This window comes from Acinonyx jubatus, chromosome B1 (assembly GCF_027475565.1).
Source record: "Acinonyx jubatus isolate Ajub_Pintada_27869175 chromosome B1, VMU_Ajub_asm_v1.0, whole genome shotgun sequence".
Lineage (NCBI taxonomy): Eukaryota > Metazoa > Chordata > Mammalia > Carnivora > Felidae > Acinonyx > Acinonyx jubatus.
The window spans coordinates 82,005,722-82,025,151 of record NC_069382.1 but is presented as its reverse complement, the minus strand read 5'-3'; the positions used below and the strand labels follow the sequence as shown (position 1 = coordinate 82,025,151).

General features: G+C 35.6%; 1 protein-coding gene across 7 annotated transcripts in view; it reads right to left on the bottom strand.

Annotated features, from left to right (window-relative positions):
• INPP4B (inositol polyphosphate-4-phosphatase type II B) overlaps positions 1 to 19,430 on the bottom strand; it is a 761,046-nt gene that overhangs the window by 496,678 nt on the left and 244,938 nt on the right. Inside the window, exon 1 of one of the 7 annotated variants that reach the window (XM_053216922.1) lies at positions 4,227 to 4,613. The exons of the other annotated variants lie outside the window; for them this stretch is intronic. The gene's annotated coding sequence lies outside the window, so the exon portion shown is untranslated. Of the gene's footprint in view, positions 1 to 4,226; positions 4,614 to 19,430 lie in introns of those variants that run through there. 7 annotated transcript variants of the gene reach the window in all.

Sequence of the window (19,430 nt, the reverse complement as noted above, 5' to 3'; positions counted from 1 at the left end):
TCTGAATTTTTTTTTTTAGTTTTTATTTTAATTCCAGTTAGTTAACATACAGTGTTATATTAGTTTCATGTGTACAATATAGTGATTCAACAGTTCAATCACCTGACACTCATCATGACAAGAGCCCTCCTTACTCCCCATTAACCTATTTCACCCATTCCCCACTTACCTCTCCTCTGGTAACCAAAAATTTGTTCTCTATAGTTGAGTCTATTTCTTGGTTTCCCTCTCTCTCTCTCTCTCTCTCTCTCTCTCTCTCTGGTCCCTCTCTTTGTCTGTCTGTCTCTCTTTTTTTTCCCCTTTTCTCAAGTGTTTTATTCCTTAAATTCCACATATGAGTGAAATCATGTGATATTTGCCTTTCTCTGGCTGACTTATTTTACGTAGAATTATGCTCTCTAGTCCCATCCATGCCATTGCAAATGGCAAGATTTCATTATTTTTATGGCTGAATATTATTCCATTGTGTGTATATATATATATATATATATATATAAAATGGGAATATATATATATATAATGGGAATATATATATATATATATATACATGTATATTATGTGTATATATATATATTCCCATTATACACACACACACATACACTTGTTGTATATAGACACTTAGGTTGCTTCCATATCTTGGCTATTGTAAATAATGCGGCTATAAACAGGGGTGCATGTATCCCTTTGAATTAGTACTTTTGTATTTTGGGGTAAATATTCAGTAGCAAAATTGCTGGATCATATGGTAATTCTATTTCTAACTTTCTGAGGAATCTCCATACTGTTTTCCAGCATGACTTCACCAGTTTGCATTCCCATCAATAGTGCAAGAGAGTTCCTCTTTCTCCATATCCTCGCCAACACCTTTTATTTCTTGTGTTGTTGATGTTAGCCATTCTGACAGATGTGGGGTGATACTCAAAATCAATTATCTGTGGATGATCATGTTATTTTGATTTGCCCATGTAAGGAAGATAAGTATGTATAAAATTATAATACAACATACAATGTTATTTAACTTAACAAAACTTACTCAAATTTCTTCAATTGTCACATAATGTTATTTTTTTGGTCCAGGATCCTATGCAAAAATCACACGTTGCATTTAGTTCTCATGTTTCCTTAGCTTCCTTCAATATGGAAATAGTCATCCATCTTTGTTTTTCATGACCTTGAGAATTTTCAAGAGTACTAGTATTGTGATACCTCAATGCCAATGAACCCACCTACTGTCCACATCTTGGTTTCTAAATACCATCCTCCAATACCAGAATACCGTGAGTCCTTGGAGAAATAGCTGGTTGCAGGATTAGGGCAGGGAAAGTACAAGATGAGCCTGAAATATCTTGTAGTGTCAGAAAATATGGAAGGTACCTTAAAAGTGGAAATGGACGGGAACAATAAAAAAAAAAAAATAGGAGCCAACCTGAAGGGAACTCCCAAAGGCCAAATCTGGGAAAATTGAACAATAATGATTGAGACAGATTATAATACAAGGAATAAAATAAGCATTCACTTATATATTCATTATAATGAATGAAATAAAATAATATTCATTATTTATATAAATATAAATAATGAATGAACAAATGAATGATAGAAAAGCATAAACTTTTCCTTACTATAAATTTCTAACTTGTATCTGTAGATTAAGGAATGATTAAAATAGAAAATCACCATTTGGCAAACACCACAGTAATAATTGTTTCAGGCAGGAATTATCAGTGGATGCTAAAATTAGCAGTGAAAGTATGATAAATAACAAGATACTTAAGTACTCTCGGATTACAGCCTCATAAGATCCTTATGCACAAAGAAATATAGTACCTTTGTAGTGGAGAAACCCGACAGACATCACCTTCACCAAGTTACCATTTTTAGTAATGGAATAAACCAACATCAAATGACTTCTGATATGATATGCTGAGAAGGTAATCTCAGTTTCTGGTATCCTTGCCAACAATGCAAAACCTGAATTTAATTTAAATATGAGGAAACATCAGAGAACATGTTTATTGATTGTCAGGACCTAGTCAACCTAGTATTAGACACACCAGGGCACACTCATGTGTCAGATATACTTTCAGTCTGGTCTTCAGTCATGAAGAAATCCATTGAAAGACTTTGAAGAATAAAAATTACAGGATGAGAACTGCGCCTCAAGAAGAGTAAGCTGGCAGCAGATAATAAGATCCAAAATCAAGGGTAAAAATAAAAGCTATAGAGGGCATTTATGCCTGTTAGGAATCTGATACATTATTTCAAGTGCACCGTCATAATAATCTCAACTAGAGTAACGGCCACAGAAATGGAGAAGAGGAGAGTAAGCTGAGAAGTAATATGAAGAAGACTCAGAATGATTTTTCTACTCATTGAATGTGAAAGAGCTGGAGAAGGTGTGAAAGGAAAGTCCCTGTTTACTACACTGAGCAGACAGCCGGAAAGGTCAGTCTCCAGTCTGGGAAAGAGAATGATTGTATTTTCCATTAAAAAACAAAGTTTAAAGAGAACATGTAGCTTTTCAGTGAGCTTAATACAATGCCACTAAGAACCTGATTTAAACCCCAATCTTCTAAGTTCAGAAATTTCTATGGCCTATATGAAGATCTGTGTATACTGAGAGTCCTTGAGGGATTAATAAAAACTGCAAACTTCTGCAACTGTCAAGTTATAAGCGCACAAACAATCAGATGTAGATGCAAAATTAATTATAAGCAACTCATAAAAAAATGTAAAGAATATGTGATCGAATATGTAAAATATGTAAAAATATGTAAAATATGTAAAAAATATAAAATTTATATAATATATAACATATAAAAATATAAAAAATTTTACATGTAAAAATATGTAAAAAATATGTAAAAAATGTAATCTGAATCTGAATATGAAAATGTAAGAATAAGTGAAGTTCCCCTTATATCTCTGAGTTCCATTGGGTTCTATACAGCAAAAAGGCCCATTTTCCTTAGTTTCAAGTAAGAGCTTCCCAGGGCTTTCAACAGTCACCTGATTGACTGTCAGAGCCTCACCAACCTCAGAGATCACTCACTCCAATGCCATAATTTTACAGGTATCTGATTCTGCACATTCAAATATTTATATGTAGGTTAAATGGAAAAGACACTGATGTAAGTAATTTAATTTGCACTAGGTTATGAGCAGACAGGAACTGGAGTTTTAGGTTTCAATTCCCTGTATGAACTGACAAAACTGTTGCACCCTGAATAACTACATGGTAAAAGATATCATCCTCTGAATACATTTGAATCTACGTACAACAACATGACTGAGACTGGCTCTGAGGGTGGGCAGAAGACCCCATCTCGCTCAATCCACTGGGTTCTAGGGCACAGCTTAGCCTTGATGGTAAATAAGAGCCAGGCAGAAGTTGCTGATCATGAACTACTTCTCATTTTTCCAGAAGTTTGCTCCTGGTAGTAAGAAGAGGTGCTAGTAAGCCCAAAATCTGCCCCACCAGCCTTCCCTTAAAGGAAGATGATGAAGCTAAAAACACAGTGCTCATATTTCTGGTAGAAAGGGTAAAATAAATGAGAAAAATTATCTTCATTACAGCTAATACACTAAAAGGTTGAATGGATTAATGAATATATGCTGAAATAAGTAAGTTTATTCTAATTAAATATTTTTTCTACTTTCTAGTACCTGTAAAAACAGTGGAATAAATTCATGTGCAATGGGTAAAGTACACATAAAAAGGCATATCCTGTACATTACCACAGTGCCTGTCCTAAATTACCATACACAAAGTAATCATTTTTAAATTCTTCTCTAACCACAGTTCATTACATACTCCAAGGAAGGTTTTTCATTATTGCTGTTTATTTATTTATGTTCCTGGAAAGGAATAAAAGAACATTTGTAATTCAGGTACTCTCAAATCATACTCTACCTTCTTGCAATTAAAACACAAATTTACTTAAGATGCTGCTTGCCTGAAACAACTATGTTTTCAAAATAGACACTTCATGAAATTTGTTAGTAACAGTTGAATGCTTAGGAACAGAGCAAAGCTTCAATTAAAGGATTACAGTTCCGGAGCTAAAATGGGAGTCTGTACGCTCAAGGCCAACCTTTCTCTCCTACGTTCATTGCCTCTGATTTTAATATGGTTTTGATTTTTCTTTTCCCTTTTTTCTTTTCCTTTTCTATTTACTGTTGGATAGACACATAAATTATAGGGAGAAAGAGCAGTCTGATCTTACCAAGAAAGTTGTTTTTCTCAAGTTGTTTCTTTCATTTTCAAGTTGGTTCCCAGCCTAGCCTTACATTGCAGGATCTGAAGGTTCATTACTTCTGGTGACTCACCAAGGTCCAAAGTCTGTCACAGCACTACCTGAATGCTTGATTCACCTAGGAGTCAGCTTGCTTACTGGAAACTCTTCCAGTTTCCCTCACATAAACATGGGATTTAGAAACGTCTAAGCAATAACTAAATGAAGAAAGAAAGGACATGCACATTGGACTTCAGAGCTATTGTCATCACTTCCTTTCTCTCTCTCCTTAAAATCATGTAAATTTGTAAATGTCCCAAAGAAGTTGACGAAAACTGGGCACTTCATGTATTTTCCCCCAAATACTCAAAAGTAATAAGTCTCAAAAAATAATGGTTTCTTGCCATCACTGATACATTAAGAGCAAAAGAAATACATGAATAATCTTGTTAGGTATTCATAGATATACTTAACAGCTACTGAAGATATTATTTGATAGGACCATACTTCAATTCAGCACCATTGAGGGATTGAGGCAGAAATGCTTCTCAGCTGGAAAAAAATATCAAATAGATATTTCTGAACTTCTCAGTAGGTGGTAATCCAGCAACTTTTAGGAAACATTTTATAGACATACGGAACAAGTCACTATGGTAATTGTATAAGGATTATTAATACTTAAAGGTCAGTAGTCTTGACATTTTCAAATGCAACTATTTTGTAGAGAATATGAATTAAAAATAAACTAAATTGTTGTGATATTTACCCAAAATGTTTTAGATAAATGAGATAGCAAATTAATGAATTATTTAAACATATCACCCACATTTTAGCCTGTATATGGACACGAATAAGAAAGAATATTTTTGCATTACATAGGATTGCACGCACATATACATTCTGTTCCTCCGTCTAATAAATTCTAGATGGCCACTGGAGGTAAAGGACGATGAAAACTACATAGTCTTCCTTTATTTATCTCTATTTTAACTTTATATTTGGAAAAAGTGAAGGATAATTCTGGCCAGTGTTTGTTCAATTCTATAACCTTCTGGAACAGACAATATCAATTTCATAGCAATGCCATAACCATTTATTCCCATCACAGTAGGGCCGCTTGCCTGATAAAAACATAATTGGAAAAAAGTCCTTCTTATGTGGCATTGTAAACCATCTGCCATATTCAGGTTTTACAATATGTAGCAAACTCAAAAGAAAGGAGTAGAAACATAAGTTTCTGGAACAACATCAGCAACTAAGAAGTACACCAAGATCATAATATCAGGGAAAGGTACACAATTATAACCAGCAAATGAACATGCGAAAACACCTACCACTGCAAATAAACATGGGTTATCATTCCTTTATGCATATTCCTCTGTACAGTTTAATATACTTGCAACCCATCAAGGAGTGATTTATTTATATTTTTTTTATTAACAACCACATAGTGCTGTGTGCTAAATCTGTTCAAAGTGCTTTATAAATATGAAATCACTCAATTTGCATAACCTTATAAAGGGAGCATGCCTATTTTGCAGATGGGAGAAACTAAGAAGAGCCAGGATTAAAACTCAGGCAGTCTGGAACAGGCTCTTTGCTCTTACTGCTACACTGTACTGGTAATTGTCTTCTTTCTCTACTACACAGTCATAAAAATTTCTCCTAAATACGGATAACTCTTTAAAAATGAGGATTACATTCTGAGATTAAATTCAAAGTTAGCATTAAGATCCACATTCACATTCTGGTATTCTGTAGTTCAAGGTATATGTGCTTTATTTTCTTAAAAGCTTTTTATATAAAATATAGTTCAACATAAAAGATGAAGTGTGTTTTCATCTCACCATTGATGAAGAATATGGTGATTAGATCCATATATATATCCATATATATATATATATATATATATATATATATATATTTAACAAATACCACCTCTCATACAAAAAATTTCCATGTATAGAAAATATATAGGTAGGAAAGAAAAATCAACATTATTTTTCTTTCCTTCCCCTCCAAAATATGATTTATTGTTTTGGGTGAGTAGGTATAAGAATCAGTAAGACCCTCCCATTTAAAAAAAAAATGTAGGGAAAAACAGGGAATAAATAAAAGTAAGAAAAAATTAGTTTGTGCCTCCCTATGGAGAACTACAATATATACTAAAGAAGTCAAATCATCTTTCAGTGTCTGTGAAAGAACAAGAAAAAAATCCACAAAATCGCTTTTATGTACTTTGTTTCATATTAAATAATGAACTGATTTTCAATGACATTAATAATACATTCTTTGGCTAAACAACTGCCTCCCAAGGATCCCAGACTTCTTTTCTCTCTCTCTCTCTCTCTCTCTCTCTCTTTTATTTATTTTTTTATTTTTTATTTTTAAAAATTTTTTTTAACGTTTATTTATTTTGGGGACAGAGACAGAGCATGAATGGGGGAGGGGCAGAAAGAGAGGCAGACACAGAATCAGAAGCAGGCTCCAGGCTCTGAGCCATCAGCCCAGAGCCCGACGCGGGGCTCGAACTCACAGTCTGTGAGATCGTGACCTGAGCTGAAGTCGGACGCTTAACCGACTGAGCCACCCAGGCGCCCCTCTCTCTCTCTTTTAAAAATCCCTGACTACTCATTTGAAATTAACTTAGAGCCCTCTTTACACTTTTGTTCCTTTATCCACTGAAAATTTTCAATGCATTATGAAAATTAATTAGTACTTCACTGTAATTTTTTAATTAGGAAGTAATAGAGCTAACATTGCTTAAAGAATTATAATTTGGGGAGAGGGATAAAATACAAACTGAAATTTTGGTAGACATAATTGTAAGCTAATTTGAGTAGGGGAGAAGAATCAGTACAATTGATTACAAGCTCGAGGAAGGCAAGATCTGCATGGAGTCTGGACTTTGTAGGAAACCTAAAACCCAGAAGATGCTCTATGGTTAAAGCCATTTTATTTTATTTTATTTTATTTTATTTTATTTATATTTATTTTTTTTTTTTTTTGAGAGAGAGAGGAAGAGAGCGTAAGCAGGGAAGGTGCAGAGAGAGAGAGGGAGAGAGAGAATCCCAAGTAGGCTCCACACTGCCAGTGCAGAGCCCAGTGGAGTGGGGGACTTGATTCCAAAGAACTGTGAGAACATGACCTGAGCTGAAATCAAGAGTCACTTAACCCACTGAGCCATCCAGATGCCCCTAAAGGCCATCTTAAACTCTATTTAAAAGAAGAAGAAAACAAAATGTACTAGCAATTTTCAACAGTATGAGGCATTTCAACATTTCTGCATATAAACGCTTTTACAGACCTCAGGTGAACTCTCGTTCACAGATTTTACCACTTATGGAATACACAAAGCACTTGCAACCTGCTAATGAATTGTACTTCCTTCTTCCTCATATCAGGCCTCTTTTCTCTTTCCTACATGTCATCACACACCCACCCCTGAAGGAAGACATACCCTCTTATAACCTGTAACAACCCCAAATCCCTCACCAGATACTCTCTCTTATTCTAAAGTTGTATCTTACAATTACCTTCCTATTTTTCTACCTGGCTCCCATTAACATTTTTCTCTTCACTAGTCCCACCCCACCTACATAAAGATTTCTAGAAGTCCTTACTCAGTCCTTCCTTGTCTCCCAGGAATGGGAGTGTGCAAAGTGGGGTAAGAGGTAGAGAGAAAAAGAGGTAGAGGCCTTGGTATCCCAGCTGGAAACTGATTATGCATCCAGAAAAGCTTCACACCCACCCAAGTCTCATCTTCCTGGTTTTTTTTTCCTTCTTTTCCTCCCTCTGACTCTGTCTGGATATCATGCCTCAATGTGTCACCACACCAACCTGGTTAACCTGAGCAATATTTGATTTAGTTACGTAAATAAGATAGCTAACCATTATTCACACGTACTGGTTAACATTTATATTTAAAGTAGGCCAATAATGATTATATATAATCATAAACACCTAAGAATCTTTGTTATAAGCTTTTAAATAACAACACTTCGTTCTTACCATGTGCCCAGTCTTTATAAATTCTTGCATAAGTAGCATAAGTCCTTGCAATAAAAAAAAAAAAAGACATCATTTCACACCTTTCTAGAGATTGAAAACATCAGCCTGAAAGTGAAGAAGTTTTATTAACAGCCATGGAATTAAACAAAATGATACTTTGACAGTTTTGGCAAGGGAATGGCAAAGAGTAAATTAGAATCAGGTAATTATGAAACTAAAGAGAATACCAGTTAAAGAAAACATAGACCTATATTTTAGCCAAATGGTATTTTTAAAGCCTATATTGATAAATAGTTGATAAATTATGCCTGATATGTAGAAAACATTCAGTAAAAATTGACTAATTGAATAAATGAATGAATTAGTGAGTTGATTGCTTTTCTGGTTTATACCAGGACTATTAAACTAAATTTAGAAATATTTGGCCATTTTCTACATTTTTCAGTTATGTATTATTGCTTCAGAGTCAGTTAATGCTAAAGATTTAGTTTTCTTGAATTGTTGGTAGTAGGTCCCTTTAATTTTATCTTCTCTTTCCAAAGCTTTTCCTATCTTTGAAGATTGCCTGTCATACTGTCCTGTTGTTGAATTCAATTAGATCTAAAAAGCTCTATATCACTGGCTCACAAAACTATAAAATTCTGCTGAACAGCTGGAGTTGTAAGGAAACAATGCTCCTCAAGTATTCTGGGAAGTTCTGGGACATTGGCACATACGTGCCTCCAGGGAAGGCATGAAAACAAGGTATACCCTTGCAAACAAGCTCTGGAGTGTCTCCACTCCTGAAGGTTCCTCCAGTAATAAGTGAGAAATTAACACTGACACTGTGACGCAATGGGGCACTCAATCTCTCAGGCATACTGAGGCGTTCGTGGGAAGTTGGAAAGACACCAAAATACAACATTGCTTCTCACAGCCATGACACCATATTCCAGAAAAGGAACAAGTCGGTGAGAAATCTGCACGTGATCATTATTTACAGAAAAGGACTCTCTCTGCTCTTTTGCTTGTAAGATTAGAATGGATACAGAGAAATACGCCAGGATTTACTGATTCTGGATTTTTAAAATTTTTTAGGGTTTTATTTATTTTTGAGAAAGAGAGTGCAAGCAGGGGAAGGGGCAGAGAGAGTTGGGGACAGAGGATCCGAAGTGGGCTCTGTGCTAACAGCAGCAAGCCTGATGCGGGGCTCGAACTCACAAACTGCAAGATCATGACCTGAGCCAAAGTCAGACACTCAACTGACTGAGTCACCCAGGTGCCCCCAGGATTTTTTAAAGTATGGAATTTTTTATATGGGTGAAAATATTCCAATTCCCCCTCTTATTAACTCTCTGGCTTTAGACTAGATTCTTATACTCCCTATATCTGTACTTCTCTTTTCTCTACTGTAAAATGTGAGAGAATAATACTTACCTTCCATGTTAGTGACTCTTGTGGTTGGCAATTAGTGAATGAACACTCAATAAATGGCTGAGAAGCATAAACAGGCATTCAATAAATGTAAAAAAATAAATATGTATTTACATAATAGTATATAATTATATTGTATAATTATAAATTATATATTAGATTATGTATTACATGTGATATATATTGTTATATATTATACATCATATATTATTTATTAATATTAATTATGTAATAAATATATAATATATTAATAATACAAATTGTTTGCACAGTATATTATATGTAATATATATATGCCTATATATTCATATGTATGTAATATATTTATATATACTTATCCATATTTTAGAGAATTACAGTGGAAGTGAAGATATATTGTTTTGGGTGGGTTATACAAGATGTGGCTTCCCTCCCCCAACAATGGTCTCCACCTATTGTAATCCTTACCCAAGACTCCTACTTCCTACAGGGGCAGGGGAAATATAATTACTAACCCCAGTACCAAACTTCATATCACAGAAAGGAGGGTGGGTAAAGCCAAAAACAAAACCAGTCTTCTTTCAGCTGGTTTATTTGCCCCTTTTACTGTTCTCTGTATCCTCTTGCTTTCTACAGTGGAAAACTACATATTTGTATGCTAGTGACTAAAAGTGGGGAGAGGGCGCCCTGGGAATGACCAGCCAAGCACATATGTAAAAACCTGACAAATAGTTAATTGTTGTATCAGGGAAAAGTGGTATATGTCAACTCACAGAGAGCTCTCAGGAGAATGGGGATTCAGAAATGGCTTCCTCAGTCTATTTGGCGTATCCTTCTGAGCAGCTTTCAGTGTGGCCTAGGCTCTCAGGACATATCCCATGTCCATTATTTTTGTTGACAGAAAACATTCCTCTTATACTTTCTTGCTTGAATCTTGGGCCACTCAGCTCCTTCCTTCTTTTAACAAACCTTTCCCTCTCTTTCATGCCCAAGGCCCTACATCCATTTATGGCTTGCCCCTGGCAAGGGTAGACAGCAATTCTTTGTTCTTCAACACAGCAGAAAATGGAGAATTTTGTTCCTGAAGTAGTCCATCATGGTATTTTGGCCTGAAGATAAAAACTCTAAAAATCGGTCTTATACTTGGCTAGAGAAGGGTTATCTCCCCAGCTTGTTTCTCAACCTTATTGTGCTAAAAAGAATGTATGTCACCTTCCACTGGAAGGAAAAAATTAGGGAAAAAATCCATTTTTTGGAAACCTCTAACTATTACCTTTGGCTTGGATCACACTAGTTTGGTGAAAAGAATGAGTGTGTGGTAGGGAACTTAGTACACCATCATGGCTTCTTTTTGCTAGATCACATGTTGACCAAATTTAGCTTGAGAACGGCCACAAATGATTTCTAAATATAAGCCCTCATATTGGGCCACTGCCATTGCCACCTGTTTTCTTGACTTTAATCTCCCTGTCATCAAAGCCATCTTGAATTATACTGACAATTTGCATTCTCCAATTTGTGTCTTTCTACTTTGAATTTGTTGGCTATGCATGCACTTTTTTATTTGCATAGAATTCTACAATTTACAAAATACCTTTGTATGTATGAATTCAATTGATTATTGTAAACAGTGAAAGTGATGTTATTCCCATCTTAAAGGTAACTAGAGTAAAATTCAGAGAAATTAGGAGGCACGACTGTGATTATGCAACTAAAAAGTACCATAGCTAAACTAACTTAAACCGTTTAACTCTTAGACTTCATCAGTACCAAATGCTTTAGTATGACATTTAAGAGATTACAAAATCTGAACTCATCCACTTCCAACATTAAATCTAGCTGTTCACAGCTATCCTTTCTGGACTTCTCACTGTCTCCCAATTTTACCTGGAGAGTTCTGTATTTCTCAAACTGGAATATTCTTCAGGCTTTTTATTCTCTGTTTCCTGACCTGGACTCTGCTAGTCTTTCATCTGCTTAAGATCCAGTTCATATTCTGCCCTTTCTCCAAGTTTTCCCACATGACACTAGCTTAGCATGGAGTCTCTTCTATGAGAATCCTGTGTGGTTATTTTTCATCTCTTATATGAACATTATGAGCAGTCCCCCTTGACATTAAATGCTGTCTCTCTGCCTTACTCCGGCTGGATAAAGTTACTTGAAGCTTAGATTAGATAACAAGGGTATCCCCTGAGATACTATGTTCTCCTGTCATCTTCTGTTGCGCTGTCACTGGAGACAGAAAATCACCAACTTATCAAGAGAGTACTTTTCAAAATTGTCAGGATTCAACTCAAATATCTTCTCCTCAATAAAGACTTCCCTGACTCTTTTAGAATTTAGCAAGCTTTCTCATAGTCTCACAATAACTAGTGCATGCTTTCCATTTAGCACTTACTACAACATGCTGTTTGTTTGTTTGTTTGTTTGTTTACACAGTAATCCCTTACCTCCAGTTGTATAGCTTCCTGGACATAAAGAAAGTGACACTCATTGTGACCCACTATGGCACTAGCTCCAAATAGGCAAACTTCGTTAAATGTTACGTGACTGGCTGGCTGGCTGGCTGGCTGGCTGGCTGTATGAATGAATGAATGAATGAATGAATGAATGAATGAATGAATGAAAATTGAGATTTAGTAGCAACCAGAACAGCCTCCCTTAATGACAGCTAACACTGAGACCCTCAAGCTATCCAACAAAAGCCTTGTTAATCCTTAATTTGGCTGAAATAACTTTCAACTCTGGTAAGGGTCACAGGAAGAGAAGTTTACTGTGGAATATGGTTTTCCTTAGGAAATGTTAGCCACATTATTTTCACTCTCAGTTTGCTCCAAATCCCATTTGACCCATAGTTCAGTAGGATCATGATGAGGAAGAAAGAAAGAAAGAAAGAAAGAAAGAAAGAAAGAAAGAAAGAAAGAAAGAAAGAAAGGCAAAGAAAGAAAGGCAAAGAAAAAAGAAAGACAGGCAAGGAAAAAAGGGAGAACAAGAAGAGTTCACATTAAACAGAAACAATAGGTGGATTCACTCAAGGAGAAAATCAAAATGAGAACTACAGAAACTTAAAAAAAAACTGCAGAGGATTTTGAAGACCTACTCTAATTTAACAGATGAGACTACTGGGGCCCAGTGTGGGTTGTGAGGTGACCAAGGTTAATTAACCAAATCAATGTTTTCTACCAACCATCTACTTTCTCCACCATACCTCTCTGTCCTTCTGATATTTCTTTCTTTTTTTTAAGTTTATTTATTTATTTATTTTGAGAAAGATAAAGACTGCAATCAGGGGAGAGGCAGAGAGAGAGAGAGAGGGAGACACAGAATCCCCAAGCAGGTTCCATGTTCAGGATGGAGTCCAACACAGGTATGGATTTCAAGAACTGTGATAACACGACCTGAGCTTATATCAAGAGTCTGCTGCTCAACTGACTAAGCCACCCCCCCATTTGTTTCTATTGTTGCCACATTATGAATTTAAAAGTTCCACAGTAACAGATAATGACATAAACATATAATAATAACATAAACACCAGAGTCCCTATTTTCTCATCAAGAAGGCAGAGCAGTCAGAATAACCCATGCACAGAAACTTTGTCAGTGTTAAGTGAAATAAGGAGTACACAGTGCTTACGATAGAGATGGCATATTGAAAACCCTCAATAAGTATTTCTATTATTGGCAACTAATACTACCTCAGACTTCTGTCTGCTTTAATACAGATCTTCCTGGAAAAGCTGACATGAAAACAGAACTAATACAAACATGACGTGCTCAATGCTTGTCATAAAAATGAAGCTTATGATAAGTGTGCTCTACCATTACACCCTTGACCCTGTGGTTACTACTGTGTATATCACCTGTCTAATTGCTCAAATAATTCAGTGTGCTGGATGCAAAATTACATATTTCAGGTGACCAGGTTACATTTAAGAGATTGAATCCCCGCATGTGTCCTTTAATAGCTGTTATAAATCCACAAAGTTGTAGGGTGGGCACTCTGATGCTTTTTAACTAGCCTGGATATCATTTGTGGTTTCCCAATGGTCCACATGTAACATAGTTACATTTACACTCAATATCCATCGGGCTGATTTGTTTATTTAACAAATATTTATTGAGCTTCTAATATGCACCAAGAATTTATTTGGTGCCGGAGATACAGCACTATACAAAGCAGGTAAAAATCCCTGACCTATTAGAACTACATTCTAGTAGAAGAATGATCCAGAATAGTAAAGGGCAGAAATAAATATGTTTATTCTTTGGAAATGTCATCCTCTAAGCCCAAAGATGAACTATGCTTACATTGGAAATAAATAGACTTTTATAAAAAGTCACCTTTTACCTTGACATTATGCAAGCCATCAAGTAACATCTTCAGCATGGCTTTCTATGTTATGACCAATTATTTTCCCTGATACGCCTCTAACTTCCTTATTTACATAAGGGAAACTAAGTAAGAATAATATATCAAAAGATAAAATAGAGAAAAGTCTATTGGCCAAGTGGATAATAATTATAGATAAGTTAAAGCATAAACACCAAAGCCTTAAAAGGAATGCATAAATCATATCACCAAAGGAACGAAAGGCAAAAAAGTCACTTTTAGGACCCACTCACCCAATCTCTACCATCCCACCTTCCTTTTTCACTCTGGTGGTTCAACCTAAGCCTTTTATTTTTTTTATTTTTTTTTATTGGTTATTTATTTTTGAGACAGACAGAGTGCGAGCAGGGGAGAGGCAGAGAGAGGGAGACACAGAATCTGAAGCATGCTCCATTCTCTGAGCTGTCAGCACAGAGCCTGATGTGGGGCTTGAACTCAAGGACTACAAGATCTTGACCTGAGTGAAAGTCAGATGCTTAACTGACTGAGCCACCCAGGTGCCCCCAACCTAAGCCTTTTAAACCAAAATCAGCATCTGTAGTTTGAGATCACACTCAAGGGTTTGCATTGCAACATATCACATCACCCTCTCTCCACACCGGCTACAATAGAAATATCAAATCCAAACCCAAATTTTAAATACAAGGAACAATTCAAACATAACAGAAAAGAATCATCTGAGCATTAGCACAATGTGCTATATTTTCTGTTGTAAGATTCATGCTATTCGTATTTTATTCAAATCTTTATATATATATATATATATATAAAGATATAAAATATTTTATTTAAAAAGATATAGGGGCACCTGGGTGGCTCAGTTGGTTAAGCATCCGACTTCAGCTTAGGTCTGATTTCACTGTTTGTGAGTTTGAGCCCCACGTCAGGCTCTGTGCTGACAGCTCAGAGCCTGGAGCCTACTTCGGATTCTGTGTCTCCCACTCTCTCTGACCCTCCCCCACTCACACTTTGTATCTCTCTCTGAAAAATAAATGAAAAACATTAAATAATTTAAAAAATAATGATAAAAAGATTTAAAGCCTGTGTGGCTCAGTCAGTTAGCGTCCAACTCTTGATTTCAGCTCAGGTCATAATCTCAAGGTGGAGAGATCAAGCCTGAGTCAGGCTCTTCACTGGGTATGGAATCTGCTTAAGATTCTCTCTCTCCCTCTCCCTCTGCCCCTCCCATGCTCACTCACTCTCTCTTTCTCAATAGATACATAGATAGATGGAAGAGTGTTTTCATTATGAATATCAGCGATTACTACAAATCAAGACTGAACTTGTTGTTTTGTTGATTATCTAGACTTAAGGAAGCAACAGATAATATGTTAATCATGCAAATTAAATTTAGAAGTGTTTAATAGCCTAAAAAATGGCCATATCATAGGTAACCATAGGTTGGTATGGGTACAAGAGTTGTGTAAAAATTAATGAAAGCATTATTTGAGAATCAGTTCCTATATAGAATTTAATAAAATATTGCATATTTTATTATTTTTAAATTGTGTATTAATTTTAAATTTTTATTATTTTTATTATTTTTAAATCTTTATATCTGTAAGATATTTAATAAATGTCTATATTTTGTGCATATATGTGCATACATCATATATACTATATATATGTGTGTATATATATATATATATATATATATATACACATATACACACACACACACACAGACATACAGACATACATACACATACACACACATATGTGGGTGGGGCCTGTTAGTAGCAATTAGTTAACCTTTTACCAAAATGCTACTGCTTGGAATAGAGAGAAAATGCTGGCATGGAAATAGAAGAAAGAAAAGCAGAAACTTCAATGGAGCATACTAAGCAGTATGGCAACATAAATATCTTGGTGATTAAAGGTATGGAATGTGATGCTTAATCTAGCCTTAGATAAAAGAATAGTCAGGGAAGATATCCCAGAGGAAAGACCACCTAAGTCAGTTTTGATGAATGGACAAAAGCTAGCCAAGACAATGTCTGGGGAAAAACCAGCACAAAGACACAGATAAGGTGTGGTTGTATGAAAAACTAAGAGTTGTTTAGAATACTTGTAGGGAAGCATGTATATAGGACATAGTAAGAAATGTGTCCCTTTTTATTTCTCTTCATTGCTGACCAGCAGCCACATTTCACTTATCCAGTGTGCCCCAGAGTACATGACACAGCTTTATACATCATAGGTATTCAATAAATGCTTTAGGACTTGAGTAGTATATACTAACTAACACTTAGGCAAGTAATAAAAAAACCTAATAATAAAAATTGCTTAGTTTTCATATTTTCTCACACTTTAATTTCTCACAAAAAAGAAAAGAGTACATAGGAAAAAATGTGTTGCATATTTCTTAGCCCTGTTTATTACTAACTCAAAAGTCCTGATAGATTTTGAAAATCCAAGTAGCAACTTCACAAAAGTAATCATTTGAATTACTTGCCTATTCACATGAAAAGATGCTCAACGTCACTCCTCATCAGGGAAATACAAATCAAAACCACACTGAGATACCACCTCACACTGGTCAGAGTGGCTAAAATGAATCAATCAGGACACTATAGATGCTGGAGAGGATGTGGAGAAACAGGAACCCTCTTGCACTGTTGGTGGGAATGTAAACTGGTGCAGCTGTTCTGGAACAGTGTGGAGTTTCCTCAAAAAATTAAAAATAGACCTACCCTATGACCCAGAAATAACACTGCTAGGAATTGACCCAAGGGATATAGGAATGCTGATGCACAGGGGCACTTGCACCCCAATGTTGATAGCAGCACTTTCAACAAGAGCCAAATTATGGAAAGAGCCTAAATATCCATCAACTGACGAATGGATTAAGAAGATGTGGTTTATATATACAATGGAATACTACTTGGCAATGAGAAAGAATGAAATCTGGCCATTTGTAGCAACGTGGATGGAACTGAAGAGTATTATGCTAAGTGAAATAAGTTATACAGAGAAAGACAGATACCATATGTTTTCACTCCTATGTGGATCCTGAGAAACTTAACAAAAGACCATGGATGAGGGGAAGAAAAAAAAAATTTAGAGAGGGAGGGAGCCAAACCATAAGAGACTCTTAAAAACTGAGAATAAACTGAGGGTTGATGGGGGGTGGGAGCAAGGGGAAAGCAGGTGATGGGCATTGAGGAGGGTGCCTGTTGAGATGAGCACTGGGTGTTGTATATGTGTGTGTGTGTGTGTGTGTGTGTGTGTGTGTGTGTGTGTATACACAATGAATTACTTGCCTATAAACTAGCCAATGCATTGAATTTAAACAAGTATTTTAATTACTCCACCATTACAGGAATGCTTGGCTCATCTAATAGCCTTGTTTTTGGTCATTTTAGTTTAATTATCCAAATTACAGTCAAGGATAGCCAATATTAAAGTCTCCATAGATACTTGTTTTTCCTCTGGAAGTTGGAACACCAGGGATATACAAGCATTTATTTTTTTGAAGTGTATTTATTTATTTTGAAAGAGAGAGAGAGAAAGCACAAGTCGGGGAGGAAAGAGAGAGAGGGAGAATCTCAAGCAGGGTCCACTCAGTGCAGATCCCAACATGGGGCTCAATCCCATGACTGTGAGATCATGATCTGAGCTGAAATCAAGAGTTGGACACTCAACCAACTGAGCCACCCAGGAGTCCCTATATAAGCATTTATATTTAAAGATGCTAAAAATGTAAATATATACAGAGAAATATCAATATAATAAACTCTGTCAGTATTGGCTATAAAGACAGGACGTCCATCCCTAAGGCCAGTGGCAATCTCCAAAGAAACCACTTAAAGTAGTATTTATCTGAATAATAGTAATACTGAATGAAGCAATGTTTTGTCATTTCATGAAGAATAGATCTACCTCTCAGGAGCAGATTTATAACCACTAAGCTTATCAGATTGGTGTAAAGCAAACTGGCAATCTATTAAGCTACAATGGAAACAGTAGTGGACACATGAGCTACAACAATAATAACATGACTAGCCCAAATTTATTTTAGTAAACAATTATATATATATGAGAAAAATAATATTAAGAATGCTAATTACAGATTTTTCATAAGAAATCACTATCATAAACTGGAATTTTTAACTTGGGTTTAAACAGTAAATTATTTCCATATAAAGAAGACTATTTGGGAAACCCAGGATATTACTTATCTATTGCTGTGTAACAGTATTACCACATCTTATCTGGGTTCTCTGTTTAGGGTCTGACAAGGCTGCAATGAAGAAGTTAGCCAGGGCTTTGGTTTCATCTGAAGCTTGACTGGGGAAGGCTCTGCTTCCAAGCTCACTCAAGTTGTTAGCAGGATTCAGTTTCTTGTGAATGTCAGTACTTCAACTGAGAAGTGAGAGCTTCACTGTCCTGTTGGTAGTTAGCCAGAGGCAGCCCTTAGATCCTAGAGGTTACCTGCACTTCCCTGTCATATGAGATCCAACATAGCCAATTAATTTCTCAAAGCTAGCAAAGGAGATTCCAGCAAAATGAATGCTAAAATCTTATGTAACAAACATATAATGTTACATACCACGCTACACATAAGCAATCATATATATCCTGTCACCTCTTACATCTTCTATTGGTTAGAAACAAGCCACAAGTTCCACCCACACTCTAGGGTAAAGGGTCTCATAAGAGCATAGACAGCAGCAGTTGGGGATCACAAAAGTCACCTAGAAGTGTGTTTCCCATGAGAAGATACAGCAAGATAAGAAACAAGGGACAATGAATCTATGAAACAATCAGAAAACAATTAACAAAATGGCACTAATAAGTCCTTACCTATCAATAATTACTTTAAATGTAAATGGATTGATTTTCCAATAAAAGGAGATGGAAAGGCTGAATAGATAAAAATACAAGACCCAATGATATGCTGCCTTCAAGAGATACACTTTAACCTCAAAAACACAGACTGAAAGTAAAGGTATGAAAAAACACATTTCAAGTAAATGGTAACCAAAAACAAAAAACAAAACAAAAAGAAAAACAGAAGTAGCTATACTTCTATCACACAAAATAGACTTGGTATTAAAAATACTAAAAAGAGACAAAGACCATTATATAATGATAAAGAGGCTAATCCATCAAGGAGATATAATAATTATAAATATTTATGTACCAAACATTGGGTTTACTATCTAAATACATAGAGAAAAAAAACCACCAAAACCAAAAAACAAAAACCAGAGCTAAATGTGGAAATAAACAGCAATACAGTAATAGTCTGGCTCTTTAACGCCCCACTCTCAACAATGGGTAGATCATGAAGACAGAGAATCAATAAGGAAAAAAAGTGGATTTGGACAACACTATAGACCAAATAGACCTAACAGATATATACAGAACATTCTATCCAACAACAGTAAATTAGACAT